Here is a 17,421-nt window from a genome sequence, read left to right on the forward strand (position 1 = left end):
GGAGGAGGAAGAGGATGACTGAGGTTTTTGATGCTCTCTGAGGTTGGTAGCATTCTTCCTGATGTTTCATGACCCAAGTAGGCAACATCATCAGTGTTAGAAAGGAGTGGGATTCGTGCAAAGGAGGAGCTTGGTGGTTGTCTGAGCTTGGTGGTTTTCTTGCAGACCTTTTATGACCCAAACAGGTAACATCATCAGTGCTGGAAGGGAGGGGGTTTGTTCTCTGTTTATATAGAAACGGCTTGCCCTGTCAGTCTTGGTAGGAATGTTTTTGGCGATTCCTTGATTAAGCTGTTGTTTATTTGTCTAAGTTGATTGTTCCTTGATTGGGGTGTGTTGTTTACTACCTGAGCATTATTATTTCTCTACGGCGTAATAGAATACAGCATCAGAGCCTAAAAATTCACGATAGAGGCATATAAAAATGTACAGCAAAACCTAAACACCAAAGAAGCGAATTATTTCTAAAACGCACAGTACAAGTGATAAATAAAATTATGAACAGAATTACATTAGGTAGGAGCAATTACCGGAGGGACTAAACCTACTGCCAAATATCTAGATCGTTACTGCTCCGATTGTTGGTCAAGCGTTACTCTTGGTAGCAATAAATGTGCATATTTCCACGCAAACGTGTCCTCATATTCACAGGGAACTGAAGAACCCTTTTGCCAGAGGCCAGAACAAAGTCATGCCTGAGGGGGAAACACTGAGAAGAAGCAAAAAAGCAAACCACACTGCTTAAGAACAGCAGCATCCTCCCAATTCTGAATAAATAATTCGGGTTTTCTGGAATCCCTCTTGCTATGCAAAATTGCTAGCAGGTGCAATCTTTTTTTTTCTCCATTTTTGAGAATCCTAGCCAGAAGTAACAGATATATGCGAAATGGGATTTTAAATGAGGATTGAAAAGAACCTCTAGGTCTGGAAAGTCTGAAATATTTTAACCCAAGCTCTTCTCTGGCGTCAATATCTGATTTCAATTCAACTTTCAATTCAGGGAGATCAAAAGACCAGTATAGCTAACGAACAAAATACAATTTAAGATAGTGTTAAAAACACTTTTTGTAAAATAAACACCTGATACGTGAGATCCGGGATGCAACCTATATTAAATGTAGATAGTCCTCGATTTTTGACCACAATTGAGCCCAAAATTTCAGTTGTTAAAGTGAATTTTAGCCGATTCTATGACCTTTCGTGCCACAATTGTTAAGTGAACTAACACGGTTGTTAAGTGAATCTGGCTTCCCCCATTGACTTTGCTGGTCAGAAGGTCACAAAAAGGGAACACGTGACCCTGGGACATTGCAACCGTCATAAATATGAGTCAGTGGCCAAGCATCTGAATTTTGATCACGTGACCCTGGGGATGCTGCAATGGCCGAAAGCGTGAAAAATGCTCATAAGTCACCTTTTCCGGTGCAGTTGTAGCTTTGAACGGTCACTAAATGAACTATTGTAAATCAAGGACTACCTCTAATAATGTAAACGCTAAAATTATATTAAATACGATAAACATCTGAATGTACAGCATTGCAAAAGTGTCAAGATATTAATTTAATAGCTAAACAGCTTATGTAATGATGTAATGTATGATGAATGATGCAATGATAGGAATGACTCAGCAGGCTCTGTGTCTCTTTAAGAGCAAGCAGGGTCTGTATCCCTTTAAGAGCCTGAGTATAAAAGGGAAGGCTTTGCTGGAGTGTCTCTCTCTCTCTCTCTCTTCCTGTTTTCCTGCTGTAACTGCTGTGGGTTGGATCCTGCAGTTATTAGCACGTGTATGTATTTTGTTTCTAGTGTATATTGTAGACTGTGTATGATAAACCACCATTTAATACAAACCACTGTTTACTGTATTTACTCCTGGGTTACCGCAGCGCAATAAGACTGTGCATGCTCTGACAAAATGTATCTACAACTATGAATATTAACCAAGTAATAATATCTAAAATTTAAATGAATTCTAGTTACAAGAAATACATTTCAGGAGATTGGCCTGTCAGGATTCCACGGATCTTCTGCGCTGTTGCACAAAACCCAGCTACATGTGCTGAGATAGGGGTACTTTGTCTATGAGCAGCATCTGGGCATAGGACAAATCTGGACAACCAGGATATCTACTAATCAGAGGTAGTATAATCTCAGTTATACTACATCTCCAAGAAAACAATGAAAGAGAGCACCAAAGACTGTTCTTCTTCTCCTCCTCCTCCTCCTCCTTTCTACAAACCCCACTCCCGTCTAGCACGTAAGATGTTACCAAGTTGGGTCCTGAAACATCTGCAAGAAAACAACCAAGCTTAAAGACTACCCAGGACCCCACAATCCTCTTCTTCCTCCACTCCAGAAAACTCCATAAACCACTAGCACTGAAGATCTAATCTAGTTGAGTCATGAAATGTCTGCAAGAAAACAATCAAGTTCAGAGAGAATCAAGCACCACACAGTCCTCCTCCTCCTCCTCCTCCATTCCACAAACCCCACTCCCTTCTAACACTCCAATATCTCAGGGGCTGCCATAAAAAAGAGGGAGTCAAGCTATTTTCCAAAGCGCCTGAAGGCAAGACAAGAAACAACGGATGGAAACTAATCAAGGAGAGAAGCAATCTGGAACTAAGAAGAAACTTCCTGACAGTGAGAACAATTAACCAGTGGAACAACCTGCCTCCAGAAGCGGTGAATGCTCCAACACTGGAAGTTTTTAAGAAGAGACTGGACAGCCATTTGTCCAAAATGGTATAGGGTTTCCTGCCTGAGCAGGGGGTTGGACTAGATGACCTTCAAAGTTCCTTCCAACTTTACTACTACTACTACTACTACTATTATTATTATTATTATTATTATTATTATTATTATTATTATTATTACTGATGACATTACCTAGTTGGGCAATGAAAGGTCTGCAAAAAAAGCAACCAAGCTCAGAGAACGTCAAGGATCCCACAATGGAACTCTTTTTTTTTTTATTTTACCATCCAATACTGCAGGATTGGGGATTGCAAAGCAGGCTCCTTTGAGATTCTCGACACCCGCTCAGGATCAAGCCTTTTGCCCAGATTTATCCAGGACTGTAGGGATGACTTCCGAAGATCTTACATCCTTCTAAGCTTACTATGCAACTAATCCCCTCTAGAGACTCTCTGTAGGACGGGGAAGCTCACACGCTTCATTTCCAGGAAGANTGGTTGTCCAATTTCTTTTTTTAAGAGCCTCCAGTGTTGGAGGAGCACCCACAACTTCTGAAGGCAAGCCGTTCCACCGATTAATTCTTTCTCTCTGTCAGGAAATTTCTCCTTAGTTCCAGGTTGGTTCTCATCAAGGAGAGAAGCAACCTGGAATTAAGGAGAAACTTCCTAACAGTGAGAACAAATAATTGGTGACACAGCTTCTCTTCAGAGGTTGTGGGTGCTCCATCACTGGAGGCTTTTTTTTTTTAAAGAAAAGACTGGACAGCCACTTGTCTGAATTGGGATAGGCCAGGGGTAGGCAACCTTGTCTCTTTTATGACTCGTGGACTTCAACTCCCAGAATTCCTGAGCCAGCATGGCTCAGCTTGGAAACCTTTCCCTTTTCCCTCAGCACGGCTGGCTCAGGAATTCTGGGAGTTGAAGTCCACCAGTCATAAAAGAGCCAAGGTTGCCTACCCCTGGGATAGGGTCTCCTGCTTGAGCAGGTGGCTGGACTAGAAGATATCCAAGGTCCCTTCCAGCTCTATTCTGATTGATTGATTGATATTATTATAAAGTAATCTGCCATCAGAATCCCAGAGATCAATTTACAAGTGAAGGCCATTTTGAGGTTAAAAACGGTGAGACAAATTTGCCGCTGATTAATAACAAAGCCATTCATTTTAGCAACCAAGATGATCAGGGGACTGGAGGCTAAAACACATGAAAAACGGTTGCTGGAATTGGGTATGTCTAGTTTAACGAAGAGAAGGACGAGGGGGGACATGATAGCTGTCTTCCAATATCTCTGGGGCTGCCCCAAAGAAGAGGGAGTCAAGCTATTCTCCAGAATACTTGCAGGCAGGACAAGAAGCAACGGATGGAAACTAATCAAGGAGAGAAGCAACCTAGAACTAAGGAGAAACTTCCTGACAGTTAGAACAATTAACCAATGGAACAACCTGCCTCCAGAAGTTGTGAATGCTCCAACACTGGAAGTTTTTAAGAAGAGACTGGACAGCCATTTGTCTGAAATGGTGTAGGGTTGCTGTCTGAGCAGGGGGTTGGACTAGAAGACCTCCAAGGTCCCTTCCAGCTCTGTTCTGATTGATTGATTGATTGATATTATCCGGTAGAGACAAACTAATCTGCCATCGGAATCCCAGAGATCAATTTACAAGTGAAGGCCATTTTGAGGTTAAAAACGGTGAGACAAATTTGCCGCTGATGAATAACAAAGCCATTCATTTGAGCCTGCAAATCCAAAGTAATTACAAGCCAGGGGTATGGCAAATGGATTTTGCTGGAGCCATTATTACGTCAGGAAAAATCCTTTAAAAGGAGAGCAGTAATTTAAAAGACAAAAACTGAATAATGAACTCTGCGGAACAACAATCATCATGAGATTGATTTATTGAGAGTGCATTTAATCATGCGAGAAATCTCTGAAAAGTTTACAAAACAGTCCAGGAAACTCACAACATTCCCCCCAAGAGCTGGCCCAACTGCTGCTGAGAAGGTGGGAAGAGCAGGAAATTTATTTTGGCAGGAACCATAAAATACAGGTGGTCCTCGACTTACAACAGTTCACTTAGTGACTGTTTGAAGTTACAAGGGCACTGGGAAAAAAATGACTTAGGACTGTTTTTCACATTTACAACCACTGGCAGCCTCCCCGGGGTCACATCATCAAAATTCAGACACTCGGCAACTGGTTCAGATTTACGATGGTCGCAGTTGTTCCCAGGGTCATGTGATCCCCTTTTGCCACCTTCCAACAAGCAAAGTTAACAGGTGTGCCACTAACTTAATAACTGCAGTGATTCACTTAACAACGGTGGCAAAAAAGGTCGTAAAGAGGGCCAAACCTCACTTAACAACTGTCTCAGCAACAGAAAAGTGGGTTCAATTGTGATTGTAAGTCAAAGACTACCTATAGAGAAGAGCAACAAAGAGGAACAGGGGGATGGAGGCTAAAACGTACAAAGAACGGTTGCTGGAATTGGGTATGTCTAGTTTAAGGAAGAGAAGGACAAGGGGGGACAGGATAGCAGGGTTCCAATATCTCAGGGGCTGCCCCAAAGAAGAGGGAGTCAAGCTATTCTCCAAAGCGCCTGAAGGCAGGACGAGAAGCAATGGGTGGAAACTCATCAAGGAGAGAAGCAACCTGGAACTAAGGAGAAACTTCCTGACAGAACAATTAACCAGTGGAACAACCTGCCTCCAGAAGCGGTGAACACTGGAAGTTTTTAAGAAGAGGCTGGACAGCCATTTGTCTCAAATGGCATAGGGTTTCTGCCTGAGCAGGAGGTTGGACTAGATGACCTCCAAGGTCCCTTCCAACTTTTTACTACTATTACTACTATTATTGTATTATTATTACTATTACTATTATTATTATTATTATTATTATTGTTGTTGTTGTTGTTGTTGTTGTTGTTGTTATTATTATTACTACCACCGAGTCCTTGGTGCTCTCTGAGCTTGGTTATTTTCTTGCAGTCATTTCATTACCCAACTAAGCAACATTATCAGTGCTAGAAGGGAGTGGAGTCTGCAAAGAGGATGATGATGATGATTATTATTATATTACTACTACTACTACTACTACTATTACCGGGTCCATGGTGCTCTCTGAGCTTAGTTATTTTCTTGCAGACATTTCATTACCCAACGAGGCAACATCATCAGTGCTAGAAGGGAGTGGGGTTTGCTCCCTGCTTATATAGAAGTGTCTTGCCCTGTCAGAGTTGGTGAGGGTGTTCGAGGAACCGAGAGCAAATCCAACTCTTTTCTGGCACTCTTGATGTTCCCTACCTGGGTCATGAAAAGTCAGCAAGAAAGCCGCCAAGCTCAGAGAGCACCAAGGATTTCTCATTTCCGCCCTGAGCTACGAACATTTTCTTCTCTCAGATTCCAAAATTAAGAAAATTCTAAAGTGTGCAGAAATGGGTAGATGGACTTTAAAGAGAAAAGAGAAAGAAGACTCAGTGTAATTTAGAACATGGGATAATTTCTATCAATGGCTAGAAAGACGAATTAGAGAAAGGAATGTGATATGTAATTTTGAATATATATTAGCAAGAAGAAGGCTATTGAGTGATTAATTAACATATTGCTTATGATAATTAACTATTATCTATTACGGTTTGAACCCAGACATTATGCTGTTTGCTAAATATTGAGAATGTTATTTGGAAAAACCCCAACCCCAACCCTAACCTTAATCCTAACCGGGTGCTCCAACTGGACCAGTTGGAGCACCCGGAGACTCCAACTGGTCCAGAATGCGGCCGCGCGGGCGGTGTTGGGAGGGACTCGTCGCTCCCATGTAACACCGCTGCTGCGCGAGCTGCACTGGTTACCAGTGGTCTTCCGGGTGCGCTTTAAGGTGTTAGTTACCACCTTTAAAGCGATCCATGGCATCGGACCTGGCTACCTCCGAGACCGCCTTCTNGCTGGCGACCCCCAGGGGGAGGGCCTTCTCTGTGGGTGCCCCCACCCTCTGGAATGAACTACCCCCCGAGATCCGGATGATTCCGGATCTCCTTACTTTCCGCCGCGCCCTCAAGACATGGCTTTTTCAGCAAGCGGGCCTGACCTAGGGAGGATTTTAGGTAGGGATAATTTTAAAAGTATTTTAATCGGAAACACAGATGGTAATATTTGGTTTTAATTCGGCTTTTATCGGGGTTTATTTTTTGTATTTTTGTATTTTGTATTTTTTGTATTTTGTGTATATTATTTGTTTTTAATATGCTGTGAACCGCCCTGAGTCCTATGGGAGAAGGGCGGTATACAAATTAAAATAATAATAATAATAATAATAATAATAATAATAATAATAATAACCTAAATCCCGACCCCACCTTTATTCCCAACCCCATAAAAACTAATAAAATCTATACAAAACAAAATGCTCTTTTTCAAAGCAATCCCTCCCCAAAGCAAATAATAATAATAATAGTAAAGTTGGAAGGAACCTTGAAGGTCATCTAGTCCAACCCCCTGCTCAGGCAGGAAACCCTATATACCATTTCGGACAAATTGTATCTTTACTCCTCAATCGGAGAAAATGCTCTGAGCAGCCTCGGAGACATTTCACAGGTAGTGTTCCCTGATCAATGAGGATTAAATCATTTCCTAATTGAACAAAGCAACATAGGGCCACACTGCTAAGGAGCCATTGGAGACAAATGTTGAGCTCTGTCAGAAATTACAAGGTGAAATTATCACTGGTTTGGTCTTTTTTATGATATCCTTGGCCTCGGAGCATTTGGTCGGCCGAATTCTTTTAAACCTTCACTTGCCCACAGCTCTGGCTGGCTCCCCTCAGCCACCAGAGAGAACAAAACTGGTGCTCGCTGACAAAAACACGAATTTATTCCAAATTCAACCTTTCAATATCCTTATAGGTGAGACGCCATACCATATATTCTTTAAACTAAGGAACTCCCTTCAAAGTTTTCTTTTTTTAAAAAAAAAAACAAAACCCTCCGACAACACCTCTCTGAAATAGGCCAACTTATTCCCCGAACCACCGCGCAAAAATATATGACCTGTTTAGCTGAGCTGGGGTTTGAATAAAGAAGCATATGCCAACCACTTTCCATTTTATCTTCCTTTAGATTCTCAAAGTTTCCGAAGTGTGATGGAAGTGGGGGGGGAGAGGAGGGGGAACGACAGGCTTCTGAGGCATTTATAAGCAATGGAGTAACAGGCTTTGGAAGTACAAAAAAAGCAGAAGAAAAAAAAGAACCCCAGCACATTGCAGACTAAAAGATGAGCCTGAGTAGTTCTAGGGCAGGGATAGGCAACCTTGGCTCTTTTATGACTGGTGGACTTCAACTCCCAGAATTCCTGAGCCAGCCATGCTGAGAGGAAAGGGAGAGGTTTCCAAGCTGAGCCAGGCTGGCTGAGGAATTCTGGGAGTTGAAGTCCACAAGTCATAAAAGAGGCAAGGCTGCCTACCCCTGGTATAAGGTCTCCTGTTCTAAGCGGTGAGCCTCCTAGGCCAGGGGTAGGCAACCTTGGCTCTTTTATGACTCGTGGACTTCAACTCCCAGAATTCCTGAGCCAGCCATGCTGAGGGGAAAGGGAGAGGTTTCCAAGGTGAGCCAGGCTGGCTCAGGAATTCTGGGAGTTGAAGTCCACGAGTCATGAAGGGGCCAAAGTTTCCCTCATGCTGGCCCAGAGTTCCTGAGCCAACATGGCTCAGCTTGGAAACCTCTCCCTTTTCCCTCAGCATGGCTGGCTCAGGAATTCTGGGAGTTGAAGTCCACGAGTCATAAAAGAGCCAAGGTTGCCTACCCCTGTTCTAGGGATTCAGTTCAGAAAAGATACTCCGGAGTGAATGTAGCTCCTTTTTTGCAATTCTTTGAAAGTGCAGGGGCGTCTCCTCCACGCACTCAGAACTATCTCTCTGGAATCAAATCCAAAAGGTTATGCAGCCCTAAGAATAGGTAACCAAACAGATGGCAGATATAGGAACAGCAAACCCCACACTTGGTAGCACTGATGATGTTCCCTAGTTGGGTCCTGAAACGTCTACAAGAAAACCACCAAGCTCAGAGAGCACCAAGGACCCCATAGTAGTAGTCGTTGTCGTCGTCGTCCTCCTCCTCCTCCTCCTCCTCCTCCTCCTCCCCACAAACTCCACTCCTTTCTAACACTGATGATATTCCCTAGCTGGGTCCTGAAACGTCTGCAAAAAAACCACCAAGCTCAGAGAGCATCAAGGACCCCACAGTTCATCCCTGAGCTACAAAGATTCTCTACAACTGATGTCTGTCTATCTGCCTGTCTTTTAACCGTCTATCTGTCTGTCTGTCTGTCTCTATCTGTCTGTCTGTCTATCTTAATACTAGACCAACCATCAGGGAGTATTTAATACCCCAATCAAGGAACCACCAATATGCCTATCATTTATCTATCATCTATCTCTATCATCCTTCCATCTATCCATTTATCTATCTATCAATCATCTATCTATCAAGATTAATACTTGATCAAATCAAGGAACCCACCAAGAGCACTCCCACCAACACTGATAGGGTAAGCCATTTTTACATACGCAGAGAGTAAACCCCACTCTCTTCCAGTACTGCTGACGTTACCTAGTTGGGCAATGAAACGTCTGCAAGAAAACCATCAAGCTCAGAGAGCACCGAGGACTCCATAGTTTAGCTACAAATATTCTCTTCTATCAAACTGCAGATATACATTATTGGAAAATCAACTGTCCACCAGAATCACCAAGTCAAAAAAAACACAACCCTATAAGTCAAGATGCCCCACTGTGGGTCCACTTCAAAAGGAATTTAACACAGTTTACTAGAAGGATCACTGCTCAGGGAATACTGTATTGCTCAGGATCAGGAGAAGGAACTGTCCTTTGCCTAAAACAAAGGTGGAAAAATCACCCCACAACGGAAGGATGGATGGAGAATTTTGGGGAACGGGACCAGCTGAGAAGCAAAGCCAACCCCTTAAGCTTGGAGATGTTGATAGGACCCATCAGTTCAAGCTCCTCAAACTGGCCACCAAAGCAGATCCAGGCCTGCTTATATTTAGTACACAGCCCTCAGCATGACACAGAAAGCACAGTGGGTCACCCCGCCAAGCTGATGGAAGTCATGCACTCATAACCAAGGTAATCTTCAGTTTTGGCTCAATAGTAGTAATTGCAAGAGGGATTCTTGGAGTCCTAATGGACAGCCGCTTAAATATGAGCCAGCAGTGTGCAGCCGCCACTAAAAAAGCCAATGGAATCCTAGGCTGCATTAACAGAGGGATAGAAATCACGATCACATGAAGTGTTAATACCATTTTATAATGCCTTTCTAAGACCACACTTGCAATACTGCATCCAGTTTTGGTCGCCACGATGTAAAAAAGATGTTGAGACTCTAGAAAGAGAACAGCAACAAAGATGATTAGGGGACTGGAGGCTAAAACATATAAGGAACGGTTGCTGGAATTGGGTATGTCTAGTTTAATGAAGAGAAGGACGAGGGGGGACATGATAGCAGTGTTGCAGTATCTCAGGGGCTGCCCCAAAGAAGAGGAAGTCAAGCTATTCTCCAAAGCGCCTGAAGGCAGGACAAGAAGCAATGGATGGAAACTAACCAAGGAGAGAAGCAACCTAGAACTAAGGAGAAATTTCCTGACAGAGAGAACAATTAATCCGTGGAACGCCTCCAGAAGTTGTGAATGCTCCAACACTGGAAGTTTTTAAGAAGAGATTGGACAGCCATTGTTCTGAAATGGTATAGGGTCGCCTGCTTAAGCAGGGAGTTGGACTAGAAGACCTCTAAAGTCCCTTCCAACTCTGTTATTCTGTTATTCCGTCATGGCCTGGTCTACAGAGCTAATGGGAGGGGCAGGGGAGCCAAGAAAGCAAGATGGAGGCTATACTTCAAGATGAACATGGATGCCAGGCGCCTCTGCAGAGAGCCCGTTGAGGTTTAATCCAGCACAGCCAGCATTCGGATGCCAGAAGCCATCCTGTAAATGTGCCCGGCTAATCCTCCTCTCATCAGCCTCTCTCCAACAGATCAATTCTGCTTTTGTTCTCCAAAGCGCTCCGATTTTCAAGGGAAGGCCTCAAGCCACCAATCCCCCCCCCAAAGGAGGCCAAAAAAAATTGGGGGGGGGGCTCTTCAAATGCATCTCTGAACTTTGATCCATTTTAAATACTTGGCATTACTTTAATGCCAGCTTTCCTTGATGTCGGTTTAGGAGTTCATCAAATTTTCAAGGCACGTCTGATTAACCCACCAGCCGGCGACTGTGCCTTCCACGGTTAACAAGTTCCTTAAATGCACAGAGGACTTAACTGATGTCGCCATTAAAGGGTGAGCAGATAAATATTCATGGACTTTTTAAATAAGCTGCACTTTTGATTTATTACGGGATCGTGGGCTGCATTTAAGAATTTAGCAGGAGCGCCCCCAACTTCTTGTAAGAGACACGGCTGCCCCAACATCCGGAATCGGTCTCCTTTAGAAATTGTTTAACTTGCCTTCCCCTCTGGAAATTTATTTTAATTTTTATTTATTAGGTTTTTTCTCCTGCCGTTATTATTTTATAAGTAACTCACGCTATCTAATACTCCTCCCTCCTTCTATTTTCCCTACAAAAACCCTGTGAGGTGGGTTGGGCTGAGAGAGAGAGAAGGATTGGCCCAAGGTCATCCAGCCTAAGGCAGGACTAGAACTCACTGTCTCCTGTGAGTTGGCTTTTGTTCCTAAGGCAGAACTAGAACTTGTAGTCTCGTGGTGATTGGCCCCAAATCACCCAGGTAGCTTTCATGCCTAAGGCAGGACTAGAACTCACAGTCTCCTGGTGACTGGCCCAATGTCACCCAGCTGGCTTTTGTGCGTAAGGTGGAACTAGAATTCACAATCTCCTGGTTTCCAACTAGATGCCTTAAACCACTACACCAGGGGTAGACAACCTTAGCTCTTTTTTTTATTAATTTTTTTAATTAATTTTTTCAAATAAAATATGAACAAATAATACAAATATGGTGCATTTCATTAGAAAAACAAACACATAAAAAGCCTATTCCAAAATAATCGGCGTTCCCCCCCCTGCATCCACACTCCCTCCACCTTCCTACCTACTTCCCTCTTCCTTCCTCCCCCTCTTGACCACTACCTCTCCTCTTTCCTCCTTCCCAACTATCCTACACATCCCATCACCTTCTTTTCCACCACCTCGGATGCAGTTTAGGGGTACTAGCCGATCATCTCTTCTTAAAAACAAACATTTACATTACATTTATAAATACACCAATTTTTTTTTATAATTCTACCCCTTCATCCCCTTCCCCCCTCCCACCCCCAGACTTCCCAGAACTGAGTACAGGGATAAATACATAACATCCCAAGTCTGAAGTATGGCTAGCTCAGGAATTCTGGGAGTTGAAGTCCACGAGTCATAAAAGAACCAAGTTGCCTACCCCTGTCCTAAGTCCTCCTGTTCTAAGCGGTGAGCCTCCTAGGCCAGGGGTAGGCAACCTTGGCTCTTTTATGACTGGTGGACTTCAACTCCCAGAATTCCTGAGCCAGCATGGGGGAACTATGGCTCCCTTGATGACTCGTGGACTTCAACTCCCAGAATTCCTCAGCCAGCATGGCTCAGCTTGGAAACCTCCCCCTTTCCCCTCAGCGTGGCTGGCTCAGGAATTCTGGGAGTTGAAGTCCACCAGTCATAAAAGAGCCAAGGTTGCCTACCCCTGGCCTACACCAAACTGGCTCTCATCTTGAGATTGAGGCGGAACTTAAATGGGACTAGAATTCAGTCTCCTAGTTTGTAGGCCGACGCCTTAACCACTACACCAAATCGGCTCTCAGAATAGTTTTTTTTAAAAAAAAAACCTTTTTCACATCCCCCCAGCAAGCAGAACCAGTCCTGAGAGGCAGCCTCCGATAAAAAAAGATCCACTCTTATTTATCAACAGGTATTTCAAGATCTCCCTGAGGCTTAAAGTTTAAATTTCCAAGACTTTTATTACCAAACAAAGTGCTCATTTCTTCTGATATAATAGCTGTTGGGAGGGGTGGGGGGAAACCACCCTAACTATATAAAAGAGTTCCATTATCTCCCTCTGGCAATGTACCATTTTGTTTTTCAGAAATTCGGAGGTTGAGAAAATAGAAATCGGAAATAGGAGAAGTCCAGTATAACAACGCTCCACTACCTAGATGGTTCCTTTTATTTATTAACTCATTCCATTTTTTTTTATGCCGCCCTCTCCCAAGACTCAGAGTAGGGTACAAAGTCATAAAATGACCACAAAACGCAACGATCAATCCCTAAACATAAAACAGCATAAAAAATCCATAACTTGGGAAATGTTATCGCTAAAGGTCACCCCAGGAATTAATGGCTGGGTATTAAATGCCGGTTTAAAAACAAATAGAATAATTTGATCTAGCAGGGCAAGGTATGCCAAGGATTGGAGACTAGGGTGGAGATGGCCGGTCTCGTGGTCTGCCTTGGTCTACCCTTCAAGCAGTTAAACAATACCCCAATCGTGAAACTATCAACTCAGACAAACAATCAAAAGAGTAAAAAATAGCTTTCATCTAGGAACCACCGAGAATACTCCCACCAACACTTGTATATAAACAGAGAGTAAACCTTTCTAGCACTGATGATGTTACCTAGTTGGGTCATGAAACGTCTGTAAGAAAACTATCAAATTCAGAGAGAACACCAAGGGACCCCTCTCGTCCTCCCCCTCTCGTCCTCGTCCTCGTCCTCCCCCTCTCCCTTCTAGCACTGATGATGTTACCTAGTTGTGTAATGAAATGTCTTCAAGAAAACAATCAAGCTCAGAGAGCACCAAGGACCCCACAGTCGTCCTCGTCCCCGTCATCCTTGTCCTCTCCACAAACCCCACTCCCTTCTACCACTGGTGATGTTACCAAGTCGGATCATGAAACATCTGTAAGAAAACTACCAAGTTCAGAGAGCATCAAGAATCCCACAGTTCAACCTGAGCTACTTATATTCCAGTGATGGCGAACCTTTTAGAGACCGAGTGCCCAAACTGTAACCCAAAACCCACCTATGCATCGTCGGGTGCCGGGTGGGTATGGCCCATTGGGTTGGCGTGGCTACAGTGGTAATGGCAGACTGGGTGGGACTAAAAAATTCAATCAATTCCAACTTTGTGAGATCTTTTTTTTTCCGTGAGAAGTTGAAATTGACTGATTGAACCTTTCTTTTTTTTTTGCACACGGTGGCAGAGGCCTAAAGCGAAAAGGTTTTATAAAACCCAGCTGAAGGCCTAGGACTGGGGTGACGGCGCGTGTGCCCACAGAGAGGGCTCTGAGTGCCACCTCTGGCACCCGTGCCATAGGTTCGCCACCACTGTTATATTCTCTTGATATCTATCTATCTATCTATCTGTCTGTCTGTCTGCCTGCCTGCCTGCCTGCCTCCCTGCCTGTCTATCTATCTCATCTCTCTCTCTCTCGATATCTATCTATCCATCTCATCTCACACTCTCTCGATATCTATTTACCTACCTACCTACCATCTATTCATCTCATCTCTCTCTTGATACCTACTTACCTACCTGTGTCTATCTACCTACCTACCTATCTACCTATCTATCTCATCTCTCTCGATATCTATCTATCTATCTATCTATCTATCTATCTATCTATCTATCTATCTATCTATCTATCCATTTCATCTCTCACACTCTCGATATCTATCTACCTACCTACCTACCATTTATCTATTCATCTCATCTCTCGATACCTACTTACCTACCTGTCTGTCTGTCTGTCTATCTACCTACCTACCATCTATCTATCCATCTCATCTTTCTCTTTCAATTTCTGTCTGTCTGTCTGTCTGTCTGTCTGTCTATCTATCTATCTATCTATCTCATCTCTCGCTCTCGATATCTATCTATCTCATCTTACACACTCTCTCGATATCTATTTACCTACCTACTTACCATCTATCTATCCATCTCATCTCTCTCTCTCTTTCAATTTCTGTCGGTCTGTCTGTCTGTCTGTCTGTCTGTCTATCTATCTATCTATTTAACCAAGCACTATTTAATACCCCAATCTAGGCACCATTAAAACCACTCCCACCAACACTGAAAGGGCAAACCACTAGTATATAAACATAGAACAAACCAGCACTGATGTTACCTAGTTAGGTCATGAAATGCAAAAAAGAATAAGCTTGGAGAGCACCAAGGACCCCACAGTTGAAACCTGAGCTGCAAATATTCTCTTCTATTTTGAGATGTCTCCAAAGCAAAAATGTAAGCAACCATGAAACAAATTGCGAAAATAAAGCAGAAGACTATGGAGGAGTTTGGGAGTTCCAAGCGTGCCACGTCATGAAAATAAGCTTCCTGTTTTTGCTTTGAACCTGTACTGGGCAATATCTTCCTATTACAGCCTCCTTTTTCCAGAATAGGCTAAGCATTTTTATTCCATTTTTTTAAAAAAGTCACCGATATTGTTCCTTCACTACGGAAGAGACTCCGAACACTGACATTAAGCCATCGGAGGAAAGAAGCATTCATGCAAGATGAGTGAGAAACCGTGTAGTTAAAATTATATTGTTTAAAATTACGTCCTTGTTTTATGTGTATCTACTTTTTGTCCTTCTTTATGTAGCGTAAAATTGCAGGCATTAACCTGCTGCCATTTTGGCCAAACTCCTCCGGAAAGCAGCATGAATGCTCACTCCAACAATCTTTTCCCCACCAAGGTGGAAATGCGACAGCCGATGAGAGATATTTCTGTCTCAAGAGCTCGGCCAAATTTATTATCATTAATGGAAGTTGTCGAGGTTAAAAATATGCCAAAAGAAGATCAATCCCCTGGAATGTACATCCCACCTCTTGACTCAAAGAGATAAAACTCCAAACTGAAGAACTTTGCCCTGGGTTCCAAGTGATTGCTAAGAGAAGTTTTAAATTAAACACAAATAAAGTTCAACTGTCAGGCACAGCAAACCAGGAGCCAGGAGAGAGTTCAAAAGCGCTGCAAATTTATGCCATGCAACCTACGCAAAAGAATCTGATTTACTAACACCCACAACTTCCAGAGGCAAGTCGTTCCACTGGTAAATTGTTCTCACTGTCAGGAAGTTTCTCCTTAGTTCTAAGTTGCTTCTCTCCTTGATTAGTTTCCATCCTCTGCTTCTTGTCCTGCCTTCTGGTGCTTTGGAGAATAGCTTGACTCCCTCTTCTTTGTGGCAACCCCTGAGATACTGGAAGACTGCTATCATGTCACCCTTAGCCCTCTGTGTGTGTGTATGTGTGCGTGTGTGTGTTTGTAACAGAATAATAGAATAGCCAAGTTGCAAGGGACCTTGAAGGTCTTCTAGACCAACCCCCTGCTCAGGCAGGAGACTCTATACCATTTCAGACAAATGGCTGTCCAGTTTCTTCTTAAAAACTTCCAGTGTTGGAGCATTCACTGCTTCTAGAGGCAGGTTGTTCCACTGGTTAATTGTTCTCATTGTCAGGAAGTTTCTCCTTAGTTCCAGGTTGCTTCTCTCCTTGATTAGTTTCCACCCGTTGCTTCTTGTCCTGCCCTCAGGCGCTTTGGAGAATAGCTTGACTCCCTCTTCTTTATGGCAGCCCCTGAGATATTGGAACACTGCTATCATGTTGCCCCTCGTCCTTCTCTTCATTAAACTAGACATACCCAATTCCAGCAACTGTTCTTGATATGTTTTAGCCTCCAGTCCCCTAATCATCTTTGTTGCTCTTCTCTGTACTCTTTCTAGAGTCTCAACATCTTTTTTTACCTCGTGGTGACCAAACCTGGATTCTAGATTCCAAGTGTGGCCTTACCAAGGCCTTGTAAAGTGGTATTAATACTTCACGTGATCTCGATTCTATCTGCAATCATGTCACCCCTGGTCCCTCTTTTCACTAGACCAGACATACCCAATTCCTGCAACCATTCTTCATATGTTTCACTTACAAATGCATAACAGCCGCCCCTCACTTGCTAATGCTCAATGACCCTCTGGCCGTTCAAATATTCCCATTAATGCATTAAGAAATACACCCACAGGAGTAGCTCAGCCCGTTCATCACCAGGCCTTCAGTCAGCATCCAAATGTGCATTTATTCACTCCCTAATCCCGACACCCACAACCCACTTACGGCCTAGATTAGCACACGCTCCACTAAGAAATTACACAGCCTGTTCGGGTTTGGCTTAGTAAGTCATGCAGACGCAGCCATCGCAATGTGTAAAATCCTGATTGATGGGTTAGTATGGGGAATGAACCCAACCCCTTGAGGCCGATTTGACAACACACACCGCGAAGAAAGCAAACTCAGGCTTAGGAGGAAGCCTAGAGCCAGTCACTCAATCCTGCTCTCAAGTCTGACATTCTCGTGGTTTAATTTTGAAAATGCGGGGCCAGGCTCCTTCACTTTGGTACAAGGCTTTGCGCAATCCTCACACAACATTGACCAAGTCTTTGTTCTATCCCAGCCTATTGCCGTCCTTGTTAGAGGCACAAGGACCAAACCCCTGCTGATACAATAGGCTGGAGACTTTAAAACAAAACAAAATCCCTTTTATTTGGGCGACAAACCTGTCAATAAGTCCAAAACACAAACAGCAAAACTCAAGTCCAAAGGAAGGAAATAGTCCACAGGAACACGTGGCAAACAAGACGAACAGACCAGGATTCCAAGAAGCACTTTGCAAACGGTTGCCTTCAGCAACCAGCACCG

Source organism: Protobothrops mucrosquamatus, unplaced genomic scaffold (assembly GCF_001527695.2).
Source record: "Protobothrops mucrosquamatus isolate PMUCROS unplaced genomic scaffold, P.Mucros_1.0 scaffold_61, whole genome shotgun sequence".
Taxonomy (NCBI): domain Eukaryota; kingdom Metazoa; phylum Chordata; class Lepidosauria; order Squamata; family Viperidae; genus Protobothrops; species Protobothrops mucrosquamatus.